General features: G+C 44.1%; 1 protein-coding gene across 3 annotated transcripts in view; it reads right to left on the reverse strand.

Annotated features, from left to right (window-relative positions):
* gtf2e2 (general transcription factor IIE, polypeptide 2, beta) overlaps window positions 1–12670 on the reverse strand; it is a 67871-nt gene that overhangs the window by 37846 nt on the left and 17355 nt on the right. The window lies entirely within an intron of this gene.

A 12670-nucleotide genomic window follows, 5' to 3' on the forward strand; every position in this document is an offset into this window, starting at 1 on the left:
AAGGCAACTTTATTGAGACATACAATATTTTTATGGGGACTGAGTACAAGGGGTTGCTGTCTGGGAGAGTATAGGCCCAGTGGGCATAATCACAGACTGAAGGGTCATCCAGTTAGAACAGAAATGACAAGGTATTTCTTCTCTCCGATGGCAGTGAATCTGTGAAATTCTATGACGCTATGACTGTCGAAGATGGGTTGTTAATTATACCCAAGGATGAGAAACCTTTAAAATCAGGAGGGGAATCTAAGGTTATGGGGAAAAGGCAGGGAATTGGAGTTGAAGACTATTGTAGCCATGAGTCAATTGAATGACAGACTGACTTAGAGTCATAGAGATATACAGCACAGAAACAGACTCTTTGGTCCATCCTGTCCAAGCTAACCAGATATCCCAATCCAATCTAGTCCCACCTGTCAGCACCCAGCCCATATCCCTCCAAACCCTTCCTTATTCATACACCCATCCAAATGCCTTTTAAATGTTGCAATTGTACCAGCCTCCACCATTTCTCTGGCAACTCATTCCATACACGTACCACCCTCTGTGTGGAAAAACGTTGCCCCCTAGGTCTCTTTTATATCTTTCCCTTCTCTCCCTAAACCTATGCCCGCTAGTTCTGGACCCCCCGAACCCAGGGAAAAGACTTTGTCAATTTATCCTATCCATGCTGCTCATAATTTTGTAAACCTCTATAAGGTCACCCCTCAGCCTCCGACGCTCCAGGGAAAAAAGCCCCAGCCTGTTCAGCCTCTCCCTATAATTCAAATCCTCCAACCCTGACAACACCCTTGTAAATCTTTTCTGAACCCTTTCAAGTTTCACAACATCTTTCCGATAGGAAGGAGACCAGAAATGCACGCAATATTCCAACAGTGGCCTAACCAATGTCCTGTACAGCTGCAACATGACCTCCCAACTCCTGTATTCAATACTCTGACCAATAAAGGAAAGCATACCAAAAGCCTCTTCACTATCCTGTCTACCTGCGACTCTGCTTTCAAGGAGCTATGAACCTGCACTCGAAGGTCTCTTTGTTCAGCAACACTTCCTAGGACCTTACCATTAAGTGTATAAGTCCTGCTAAGATTTGCTTTCCCAAAATGCAGCACCTCGCATTTATCGGAGTTAAACTCCATCTGCCATCTGAGGTGGACCAAAGTGTCTGTTTCTGTGCTGTGCAACTCTATGATTCTTTTACTAATGGTAAACAAGATGAATTAGGGAAGGGAGGGAAGACAAAACAGAATGCAGTTAGTCAGGTTTAAACAGGTCAGGGGCTCTTGATTAAAATTTAAAACTATAAAACATAGGTGTGAAGTTAGCCTGGAGCAGTGTTTTTTTTACAGCAGTAAGATTGTGCTATTTTCTGGTTCGGTAGATTAAGGTGCAAAGATGGCCTTTAATAGAGAAACGGGCTCTTCCTGTCGGATATGAGAGATTTGGGAGAGCTTCCAATGTACTGATAATCAACATGGAATCATAGAATCCCTACAGTGTGGAAGCAAGCCATTTGGCCCATTGAGTCCACACTGACCCTCCGAAGAGTATCCCAGCCAAAGTCATTCCCCTATCTGATTATCCTAGAATTACCTCTGATTAGTGCACCTAACTTACACATCCCTGAATTTAGCATGGCCAATTTGTCTAACCTGCACATCTTTGGATGTTTGCAGTAAGTGTGTTTGGGTTGCGAATCCTCTCAGATCGCATGAATTGGTTGGAGTGGCAGTGAGGCAATGAGGAATTTCCAGGACTAGGAGTGTGATGGATGGCAGTTATCAGAAGGGGTGGGGGTGGAGGTGGGGAAATCCACAGATCCAGTCAAATAAATGGGTTACCTCCAGGAAACATAGGAGAGGGAGAGGTGTGTTGCCTTCCTGGTGCCAAGGTCAAGGATATTTCACAGAAAGTGCAGAATATTCTAAAAGGGGGAGTGGGACCAGCAGGAGGTCATTCTACACATCGGAAGGAAAGAAAGATGAGATTCTGAAGGGAGAATATAAGAAGTTAGGCAGGAATTTAAAAAGGAGGTCCTCAAGGGTAGTAATATCTGGATTACTCCGAGTGCCACAAGCTAGTGAGCGTAAGAATAGGAGGATACAGCAGATGAATTTGTGGCTGAGGAGCTGGTGCAGGGGAGAAGGGTTCACATTTTTGGATCATTGGAATCTCTTCTGGGGTAGTGACCTGTATAAGTAGGATAGATTGCACCTGAATTGGAAGGGGACTCCAGGATTGAACCCAGGAAGATCAGTTGGAGAGTGGCGCAGTTTGGAAAATGAACAAATCAAACAGTCAGGGCAGACAGGAACAAAGCAGAGAACACAGTAGGACTGATGAAATAAACTGCATTTGTTTCAATGCAAGAGGCCTAACAAGGAAGGCAAATGAACTTAGGGCACGACTAGGAACATGGGACTGAGACATCATACCAATTATAGAAATGAGGCTCAGGGATGGACAAGACCGACAGCTTAATGTTCCAAATGCTATAGGAAGGGTAGAAAGGTTGGCAAGAAAGGAGGGTGGGTGGGTATTGTTGTTATGGGATAATGTTATGGCTGTACTTAGGGAGGATTTTCCTGGGAATACATTCAGGGAAATTGTTTGCATGGAACTGAGAAATAAGAAAGGGATGATCACCTTATTGGGATCGTATTATAGACTCCAAAAGTCAGCAGGAAATTGAAAAGCAAATTTGTAAAGAGATCTCAGTTATCTGTGAGAATAATAGGGTGGCAATGGTAGGGGATTTTTACTATGGGACTGCCAAAGTGTTAAGGGTTTAGTGGAGAGAAATCTGTTAAGTGTGTAAGAAAATTTTCTGATTCAATATGTGGATGTACCTAGTACAGAAGATGCAAAACTTACCTACTTGGGAAATAAGGTAGGGCAGGTGACTGAGGTGATGAAAAAGGATAGAACAGATCTAAAAGCTCTAAATTGGAGGAAAACCAATTTTGATGGTATTAAGCAAGACCTTTCAAAAGTTGATTTGGAGCCGATGTTCACAGGTAAAGGGATGGCTGGAAAATGGGAAGCCTTCAAAAATGAGATAACGAGAGTCCAGAGACAGTACATTTCTGTTAGGGTGAAAGAAAAGGCTTCTAAGTGTAGGAAATACTGGATGACTAGAGAAATTGAGGCTTTTGTTCAGAAAAAGAAGGAAGCATATGTCAGATATAGGCAGGAAAGAGCGAGTGAATCCTTAGAAGATTATAAAGGCAGTAGGAGTATACTTTAGAGGGAATTCAGGAGGGCAAAAAGGGGTCATGAGATAGCTTTGGCAAATAGAGTTAAGGAGAATCCAAAGGGTTTTAGGACATTAAGGACAAAAGGGTAACTAGGGAGAGAATAGGGTCCCTCAAAGATCAGCAAGGCAGCCTGTGTGTGGAGCCACAGGAGATGGGCGAGAGACTAAACGAGTATTTTGCATCAATGTTTACTGTGGAAAAGGACATGGAAGTTATAGAATGTAGGGAAATAAATGTTGACATCTTGAAAAATGTCCATATTACAGAGGAAGAAGTGCTTGATGTCTTGAAATGCATAAAAGTGGATAAATCCCCAGGACCTGATCAGGTGTACCCTAGAGCTCTGTGGGAAGCTAGGGAAGTGATTGCTGTGCCTCTTGCTTAGATATTTGTATCATTGATTGTCACACGTGAGGTGCCAAAACATTGGAGGTTGGCTACTGTAGTGCCACTGTTTAAGAAAGGTGGTAAGGAAAAGCCAGGAAACTATAGACCGGTGAGGCTAACACTGGTGGTAGGCAAGTTTTTGGAGGGAATCCTGAGGGACAGGATTTATATGTATTTGGATCAGCAAGGATTGATTAGGGATAGTCACCATGGTTTTATGCGTGGGAAATCATGTCTCACGAACTTGAACGAGTTTATTGAAGTAACAAAGAGGACTGAAGACGGCAAAGCAGTGGACATGATCTGTACGGACTTCAGTAAGACATTCAACAAGGTTTGATATGATTAACAAGGTTAGATCACATGGAATACAGGGAGAACTAGCCATTTGGATACAGAACTGGCTCGTAGATAGAAGACAGAATACAGATGGTGATAGTAGAGGGTTACTTTTTGGACTGGAGGCCTGTGACCAGTGGTGTGCCACATGGATCAGTGCTGAGTCCACTGCTTTTCATCATCTGTAATAAAATGATTTGGATGTGAACATAGGAGGTTTTGTTAGCTAAGGTTGCAGATGACACCAAAATTGGAGCTGTAGTGGACAGTGAAGAAGGTTACTTCAGAGTACAACAGGATCTTGATCAGATTGGCCAATGGGTCAAGAAGTGGATAAATGTGAGGTATTGCATTTTGGAAAGGCAAATCAGGGTAGAACTTATATACCTAATGGTAAGGTCCTGGGGAGTGTTGCTGAACAGAGACACCTTAGAGTGCAGATTCATAGTGCCATGAAAGTGGAGTCACAAAATCTGATTGAAGATTTGTAGCTCGGGTATCCGTTGTTGTGGTTCTGCTCGCCGAGCTGGAAGTTTTTGCTGCAAACGTTTCGTTCCCTGGCTAGGGAACATCATCAGTGCTGTTGGAGCCTCGTGTGAAGCGCTGCTTTGATGTTTCTTCCGGTATTTATATTGGTTTGTTCTTGCCGCTTCCGGGTGTCAGTTTCAGCTGTAGTGGTTTGTATATGGTGTCCAGGTCAATGTGTCTGTTGATGGAGTTTGGGGATGAATGCCATGCTTCTAGGAATTCTCTGGCTGTTCTCTGTCTGGCTTGTCCTATGATAGTGGTGTTTTCCCAGTCAAATTCATGTTGCTGGTTGTCGGAGTGTGTGGCTACTAGAGATAGCTGGTCGTGCCATTTTGTGGCTAGCTGATGTTCATGGATGCGGATTGTTAGCTGTCTTCCTGTTTGTCCTATATAGTGTTTTGTGCAGTCCTTGCATGGTATTTTGTAAACTGCGTTGGTTTGGCTCATGCTGGGTATTGGGTCCTTTGTTCTAGCGAGTTGTTGTCTGAGCGTGGATGTTGGCTTGTGTGCTGTTATGAGTCCTAAGGGTCGCAGTAGTCTGGCTGTCAGTTCTGAGACGCTCCTGACGTATGGTAGAGTGGCTAGTCCTTTTGGTTGTGGCATGTCCTCGTTCCGTGGTCTATCTCTTAGGCATCTGGTGATAAAGTTGCGTGGGTATCCGTTTTTGGCAAATACCTTGTATAGATGTTCCTCTTCCTCTTTTCGCAGTTCTGGTGTACTGCAGTGTGTTGTGGCTCTTTTGAATAGTGTCCTGATGCAGCTTCGTTTGTGTGTGTTGGGGTGGTTACTTTCATAGTTTAAGACTTGGTCTGTGTGTGTTGGTTTCCTGTGTACCCTTGTGGTGAATTCTCCGTTGGGTGTTCTCTCTACTAACACGTCTAGGAATGGGAGTTGGCTATCCTTTTCCTCTTCTCGTGTGAATCGGATTCAAAAGGGCCACAACACACTGCAGTACACCAGAACTGCGAAAAGAGGAAGAGGAACATCTATACAAGGTATTCGCCAAAAACGGATACCCACGCAACTTTATCACCAGATGCCTAAGAGATAGACCACGGAACGAGGACATGCCACAACCAAAAGGACTAGCCACTCTACCATACGTCAGGAGCGTCTCAGAACTGACAGCCAGACTACTGCGACCCTTAGGACTCATAACAGCACACAAGCCAACATCCACGCTCAGACAACAACTCACTAGAACAAAGGACCCAATACCCAGCATGAGCCAAACTAACGTAGTTTACAAAATACCATGCAAGGACTGCACAAAACACTATATAGGACAAACAGGAAGACAGCTAACAATCCGCATCCATGAACATCAGCTAGCCACAAAACGACACGACCAGCTATCTCTAGTAGCCATACACTCAACCAGCAACATGAATTTGACTGGGAAAACACCACTATCATAGGACAAGCCAGACAGAGAACAGCCAGAGAATTCCTAGAAGCATGGCATTCATCCCCAAACTCCATCAACAGACACATTGACCCGGACACCATATACAAATCACTGCAGCTGAAACTGACACCCGGAAGCGGCAAGAACAAACCAATATAAATACCGGAAGAAACATCAAAGCAGCGCTTCACACGAGGCTCCAACAGCACTGATGATGTTCCCTAGCCAGGGAACGAAACGTTTGCAGCAAAAACTTCCAGCTCGGCGAGCAGAACCACAACAGTGGAGCCACAGATGGATATGATAGTGAAGAAGGCATTTAGTATTCTTTTATTGGTCAGAGCATTGAGTATAGGAGTTGGGAGGTTATGTTGTAGCTGTACAAAACATTCGTTAGGCCACTTTTGGAATATTGTGTTGCAATTCTGGTCTTCCGCCTATTGGAAGGATGTTGTGAAATTTGAAAGGGTTCAAATAAGACTTACAAGAACGTTGCCAGGGTTGGAGGATTTAGCTTTAAGGAGAGGCTGTATAGGCTGGGGCTGTTTTCCCTGGAGCATCAGAGGTCGAGGAGTGACCTCAGGGGTTTATAAAATCATAAGGGGCATGGATAAGGCAAAACGACAAGGTATTTTCTGTGGGGTGGGGAAGTCCAGAACTAGGTGTAGATTTAGGACGAGTGGGGAAAGATATAAAATGGAACTAAGGGGCAACCTTTTCATGCATGTGTAGAATGGGCTGCCAGAGGATGGGGTGGAGGCTAGTACAATTACAACATTTAAAAGGTATCTGGATGGATATACGAATAGGAATTATTTAGAGGGATATGGGCCAAGTGCTGGCAAATGGGACTAGATTACTTTAGGATATCTGCTCAGCATGGACGAGTTAGATGGAAGGATCGGTTTCCGTGCTGTACATCTCTATGACTAATGCAATAGAACTGATAGGAAAGAAAGAATCATAGATACCAAATGCTAAAAAAAGCTGTAACACCCAGGAAACCAAGGTTTTCCCGGAGTCATCACAAAACCTAAAAGGCTTTATAACAATTACACAACATTCCCCACATGGCCGGTTGGGCCACCCAAAGTAATAAATCAATGATGGACAATAATAAACTTACCATGGAGTTACAAAAGACAGACAATGATTAAAGCATGCTGGGAAAGATAACCCAGCTTTGACTAAAGTGACTGTGCTAATCCACATGCTGCAGAATCCAGACAGACTGCAGCTGCCCACTGATGGTTTGCAAACAAACTTGATAGCTACAGTACTGCCCCCTTGGCCATGACCCCACCTCCCACCACCAAACCATCATCTCCCAGACCATCCATAACCTCATCACCTCAGGGGATCTCCCATCCACCACCTCCAACCTCATAGTCCCACAACCCCACACCGCCCTTTTCTACCTCCTCCCAAAATCCACAAACCTGACTGCCCCGGCCGACCCATTGTCTCAGCTTGCTCCTGCCCCACTGAAATCATCTCTGCATACCTCGACAAGTGCCTGTCCCCTTTAGTCCAAGAACTCCCCACCTACGTTCGGGACACCACCCATGCCCTCCACCTCCTCCATGGTTTTCGCTTCCCTGGTCCCCAACGCCTTATCTTCACCATGGACATCCAGTCCCTGTACACCTCCATCCCCCATCACGAAGGACTCAAAGCCCTCCGCTTCTTCTTTTACCGCTGTACCAACCAGTACACTTCCACTGACACCCTCCTTCGACTGACTGAACTGGTCCTCACCCTGAACAACTTCTCTTTCCAATCCTCCCACTTCCTCCAAACCAAAGGAGTAGCCAGGGGCACCTGCATGGGCACCAGCTATTCGTAGGATATGTGGAACAGTCCATCTTCTGCAGCTACACTGGCACGATCCCCCACCTTTTCCTCCGCTACATCAATGACTGTATCGGCGTTGCCTCGTGCTCCCACGAGGAGGTTGCACAGTTCATCCACTTTACTAACACCTTCCACCCCGACCTCAAATTTACCTGGACCATCTCAGATTCCTCCCTCCCCTTCCTAGACCTCTCCATTTCTATCTCAGGCGACCGAATCAATACGGACATTTACTATAAACCGACTGACTCCCACACCTACCTAGACTACACCTCTTCCCACACTGCCCCCTGTAAAAACGCCATCCCATATTCCCAATTCCTTCATCTCCGCCACATCTGCTCCCAGGAGGACCAGTTCCAATACCAAACAACCCAGATTGCCTCCTTCTTCAAAGACCCAATTTCCCCCCCAGACGTGATCTCCACCGCATCTCCTCCACTTCCTGCTCCTCTGCCCCTCCAATCGCCACCAGGACAGAACCCCACTGGTCGTCACGTACCACCCCACCAACATCATATCATCTGTCATCATTTCCGCAACCTCCAAATAGACCCAAGGGATATATTTCCCTCCCCTCCCCTATCAGCGTTCCAAAAAGACCACTCCCTCCGTGACTCCCTTGTCAGGTCCACATCTCCCACCAACCCAACCTCCACACCCGGCACCTTCTCCTGCAACCGCAAGAAATGCAAAACTTGCCCTCACACCTCCCCCCTCACTTCCCCCCAAGACCCCAAGGGATCCTTCCATATCTGCCACAAATTCACCTGCACCTCCACACACATCATTTACTGCATCCGCTGCACCCAATATAGCCTCCTCTATATTGGGGAACGTTTCAGAGAACACCTCTGGGACACCCAGACCAACCAACCCAACAACCTCGTGGCTCAACACTTCAACTCCCCCTCCCACTCCACCAAGGACATGCAGGTCCTTGGACTCCTCCATCGCCAGACCATAGCAACACGACGGCTGGAGGAAGAGCGCCTCATCTTCCGCCTAGGAACCCTCCAACCACAAGGGATGAACTCAGATTTCTCCAGTTTCCTCATTTCCCCTACCCCACCTTGTCTCAGTCCCAATCCTCGAACTCAGCACCACCTTCCTAACCTGCAATCTTCTTCCTGACCTCTCCGCCCCCACCCCCACTCTTAGCTGCTTGGCACACTCTCCTCATTCCTGAAGAAGGGCTCATGCCTGAAATGTCGACTCTCCTGTTCCTTGGATGCTGCCTGACCTGCTGCGCTTTTCCAGCAACACATTTTCAGCTACAAACCCTGCAATATACACTTGAAGTTGGACTTGAATGGTACAATGAAATGTCACCCTCAGGACAATCAGGAGCAGTAAGTTACTCCACCCAGCATCTACCACCATGGACACCCAAAGCCACCCTGCCATCGATATGCCAACACCTGATTGGGTCTGATTGATTAGTGTAATTGAACTTGATCAATCCATTGGCAGATCCTCAAGACCTCCCAAATAGGTACGAAGACTCGGAAGGATAAGAGTCGTGACAAAACCCCACTCAGTGCGGTAACTCAAGAATAACCACTGAAAGAGAAGACACTTCCAAGACCATCAGAAGACGACGTCATGGTGGCACAGTGGTTAGCACTGCTGCCTTACAGTGCCAGAGACCCAGGCTCAATTCCCGCCTCAGGCAACTGACTGTGTGGAGTTTGCACGTTCTCCCCGTGTCTGCGTGGGTTTCCTCCGGTTTCCCCCCCCCAGTCCAAAGATGTGCAGGTCCGGTGAATTGGCCATGCTAAATTGCTAAAGGGGTAAATGTAGGGGTATGGGTGGGTTGCGCTTCGGCGGGTCGGTGTGGACATGTTGGGCCAAAGGGCCTGTTTCCACACTAAGTAATCTAACCTAAAAAAGACGAATCACCATGTGAAGCCCAGCCAAATTCTAGTGTGGCGGTTTAAGATCATACAAAGTTAGGTTAAAGCACAAGATAGTTTGTAGTATTTTATTGTTATTTTATAGTATAATTAACATTAGAATAATAAAGTGTGTTCACTTTATGAATAAACAGAAATGAATATTATTGTCTTATTTCTTTTGCTGAATATAAGAATTTAAACACACTGTGTGGCAGGTACAACACCTAATTTACCTGATTTTCAGATCCACATTGATAGAAATTATGGACCAGGTATCAGTATTTAGTAATTATGATTTATTACTAAGACTCTAGCTCCAGGTAAACAGTTATACGCTCAAGGTATATTACACTACAAATTAAATTCTAATCCCCTTCTAAACTCTCCTTTGCACACAGGCAAACAGACATGGAAAGAATAGGTCTAAAGAATAATCACCAGACTTTAAGCATTAACTCTGCTTTCTTCCCATTGACGCTGTCAGTCCTGCTGTGTTTTGCTCGCAATTGCCGTTTTTGTTTCAGATCTATAGCATCCACAGTTCTTTATTCTATTGTGGAAAAGAATTAATTATAGGCAAAGGAAAGCTGAAAAACAATTCAGTAGTTCCTATTCACAGATTGCAGGGATGATCCTTATGACTCTCATGCTGATCAGAATATTGATTTATAGTCACCTTTCTCCAGGTCCACAAGGTGGCTGGTTCACTCAGAAGTCTCTGACTGATCAGTTAAATTAGAGAGTGGGGTTCTGGAAAAGCACAGCAGGTCACGCAGCATCTGAGGAGCAGAAAAATCAACGTTTTGGGCAAGAGCCCTTCATCAGGAATGAGACTTGTGAGCAGAGGGGGTGGAGAGATAAATGGAATGGGGATAGGGCCGGGGGAAGATAGCTGAGAGTGCGATAAGTAGACGGAGGTGGGGGTAAAGATGATAAGTCAAAGAGGAGGTTGGAGTGGATAAGTGGGAAGGAAGATGGACAGGAAGGACATGTCATGAGGGCAATGCCAAGTTGGAAGGTTGGAAGTGGGTTACGGCTGGGAAAGGGGAAATGAGGAAACTGGTGAAATCCATATTGATGCTGTTGTTGGAGGGTCTAATCTCCAGCATCTGCAGTCCTCACTTTCTCCTATTTGATCAGTTAAAAGTAACAGCTTACAACAACTGATTTTCTTCAGACTTAAAATTGATTTTGACTGCAAAGAACAGTGAGACAGCTCCTGTGTTGGTGATCAAAATACTTGTCTGTCTTGTTCCCAATCACAAGGTGTTCAGTTACCCGAGAACCAATCCCACGCTTGTTGGGAACGGTTTTCTATTTTGAGGCTTTCTGTAAAATCAAAAACTTCTGCACATAGATCTTCCAAAACCTTAGTTAGGATGCGGGTCATTGGGTCCAGGGATTAGTTGCTACTTAGTCCCTTATTACAGAAGTATATGGAATGACATAGTATTGATTTCTTTAAAAAGGTCCTCAAACGCTCTGGGCCCTTGGTTTCTTGTTGTTTCTGGAATGTGTTTTTGATGCTTCCTTATTCCCTCTTATAACTTCACCTCTGCTTCTTCTGGGCTAACACTTGCTTTCAACATTATCTTATATAAAAATCACTTATAATCTGTTTTGGGGTCTCTTGCTAATCCATTGCTATATTTTCTTCTCTTTTTTGCTTAATTTCTTCTTATTCTTTTGCTGAATTCTACATTCATCCCAATCCATAGCATCCTCCTCTTTCTGGCAAAATCAAAAATCTGGCTGGCCCATTCTTACATGCTTTCATACAGTTTCCCAATCTACTTGGCCTATCTCAACCTTCCTACCTGCGCAGTTTGCTTTAGTTGTGCAAGATCTTAACTTGAATTTTAGCAAATAATTTTGAAATGTAATAACCAATTATAGTCAATCTATCCTGTGTTTCCTTATTGGAAGGCTATTAATTACCACTTTCACATTGCATAGAGCTAGATTCACATTGATAGCTCCCTTGTTTGTTCCTCACCACTGATCTAGAAACTTACAGTCCTTTCATGAACTTATTTTGCACAAGGTTAGTATAAAAAGTATTAGCTTTTCACATCTCTGATCTATATGAAGATGAAAATCATCAATGATTACTTCATAACCCTTATTACATATGGCTCTAATGATCAGATTTATAACTACATTATACTTATACTAGAGGTCTTATATATAAACCCCTACCAATATTTTCTATCCTTACTCAAGGACAGAAACATTAGTCTTTCCATAGACTTTCACATTCCATACATGCATATATATGAAAATAATTTTTTAAAAATTGACAAGGCTGTTAAAAAAGGTTTGGTTTTTATAGAGGCATAGAGTCTAAAAAGAATTCAGGTAATGTGGTGTGTCCAATTTTGGAGCTCAAGTTAAAGAATAGGAAGGCGTGAATAACTATGCAAAGATTCATAGTTATTGAATCAAGGATTTGACAGCTTGGAAGAAGGGTCACAAGGGTTGGTAATTAAAAAGGGACAGATTTACTATAATCGAAGGATGAGTTTTTTTTTAAACTCGCATATTAAGATGATCTGAAAATTGGAGGACCATGAAGATACTCAGCAAGATCCTATATTTGGTTCAGATTACTTGCCTAATGCTGTGCAACCTGCTTTAAGCTGCTTTAATCCAGGCCATTTTATACAATGCAAACTTGAAATAAAGCAGATCGACTGAGAACCCTGGAGTGGGTCAGTTCTAGTGTGAAGCAGAGTGGCGTTCTAATAGCAGAGGTTTAAAAAAAAAATGTGAGGGTTAAACTTTGAACAAAACAGATTAGAATGACTCAGGAGAGATCCAGAGATAAAATAAAGCACAGAATGTTAGAAATATTAACTAGATCTAGCAGCAAATATGGAAATAGAAACAGGCCTAGCATGACAGGTCAGTGATCATTTGTTGGACGTTTGACACATTACTCCAGTTCCCAGCATTTGCAGTATATTGATCCTGATAATATATAATATTGAGTTATGACA

The sequence above is a fragment of the Hemiscyllium ocellatum genome, chromosome 36 (genome assembly GCF_020745735.1).
Source record: "Hemiscyllium ocellatum isolate sHemOce1 chromosome 36, sHemOce1.pat.X.cur, whole genome shotgun sequence".
NCBI lineage: Eukaryota > Metazoa > Chordata > Chondrichthyes > Orectolobiformes > Hemiscylliidae > Hemiscyllium > Hemiscyllium ocellatum.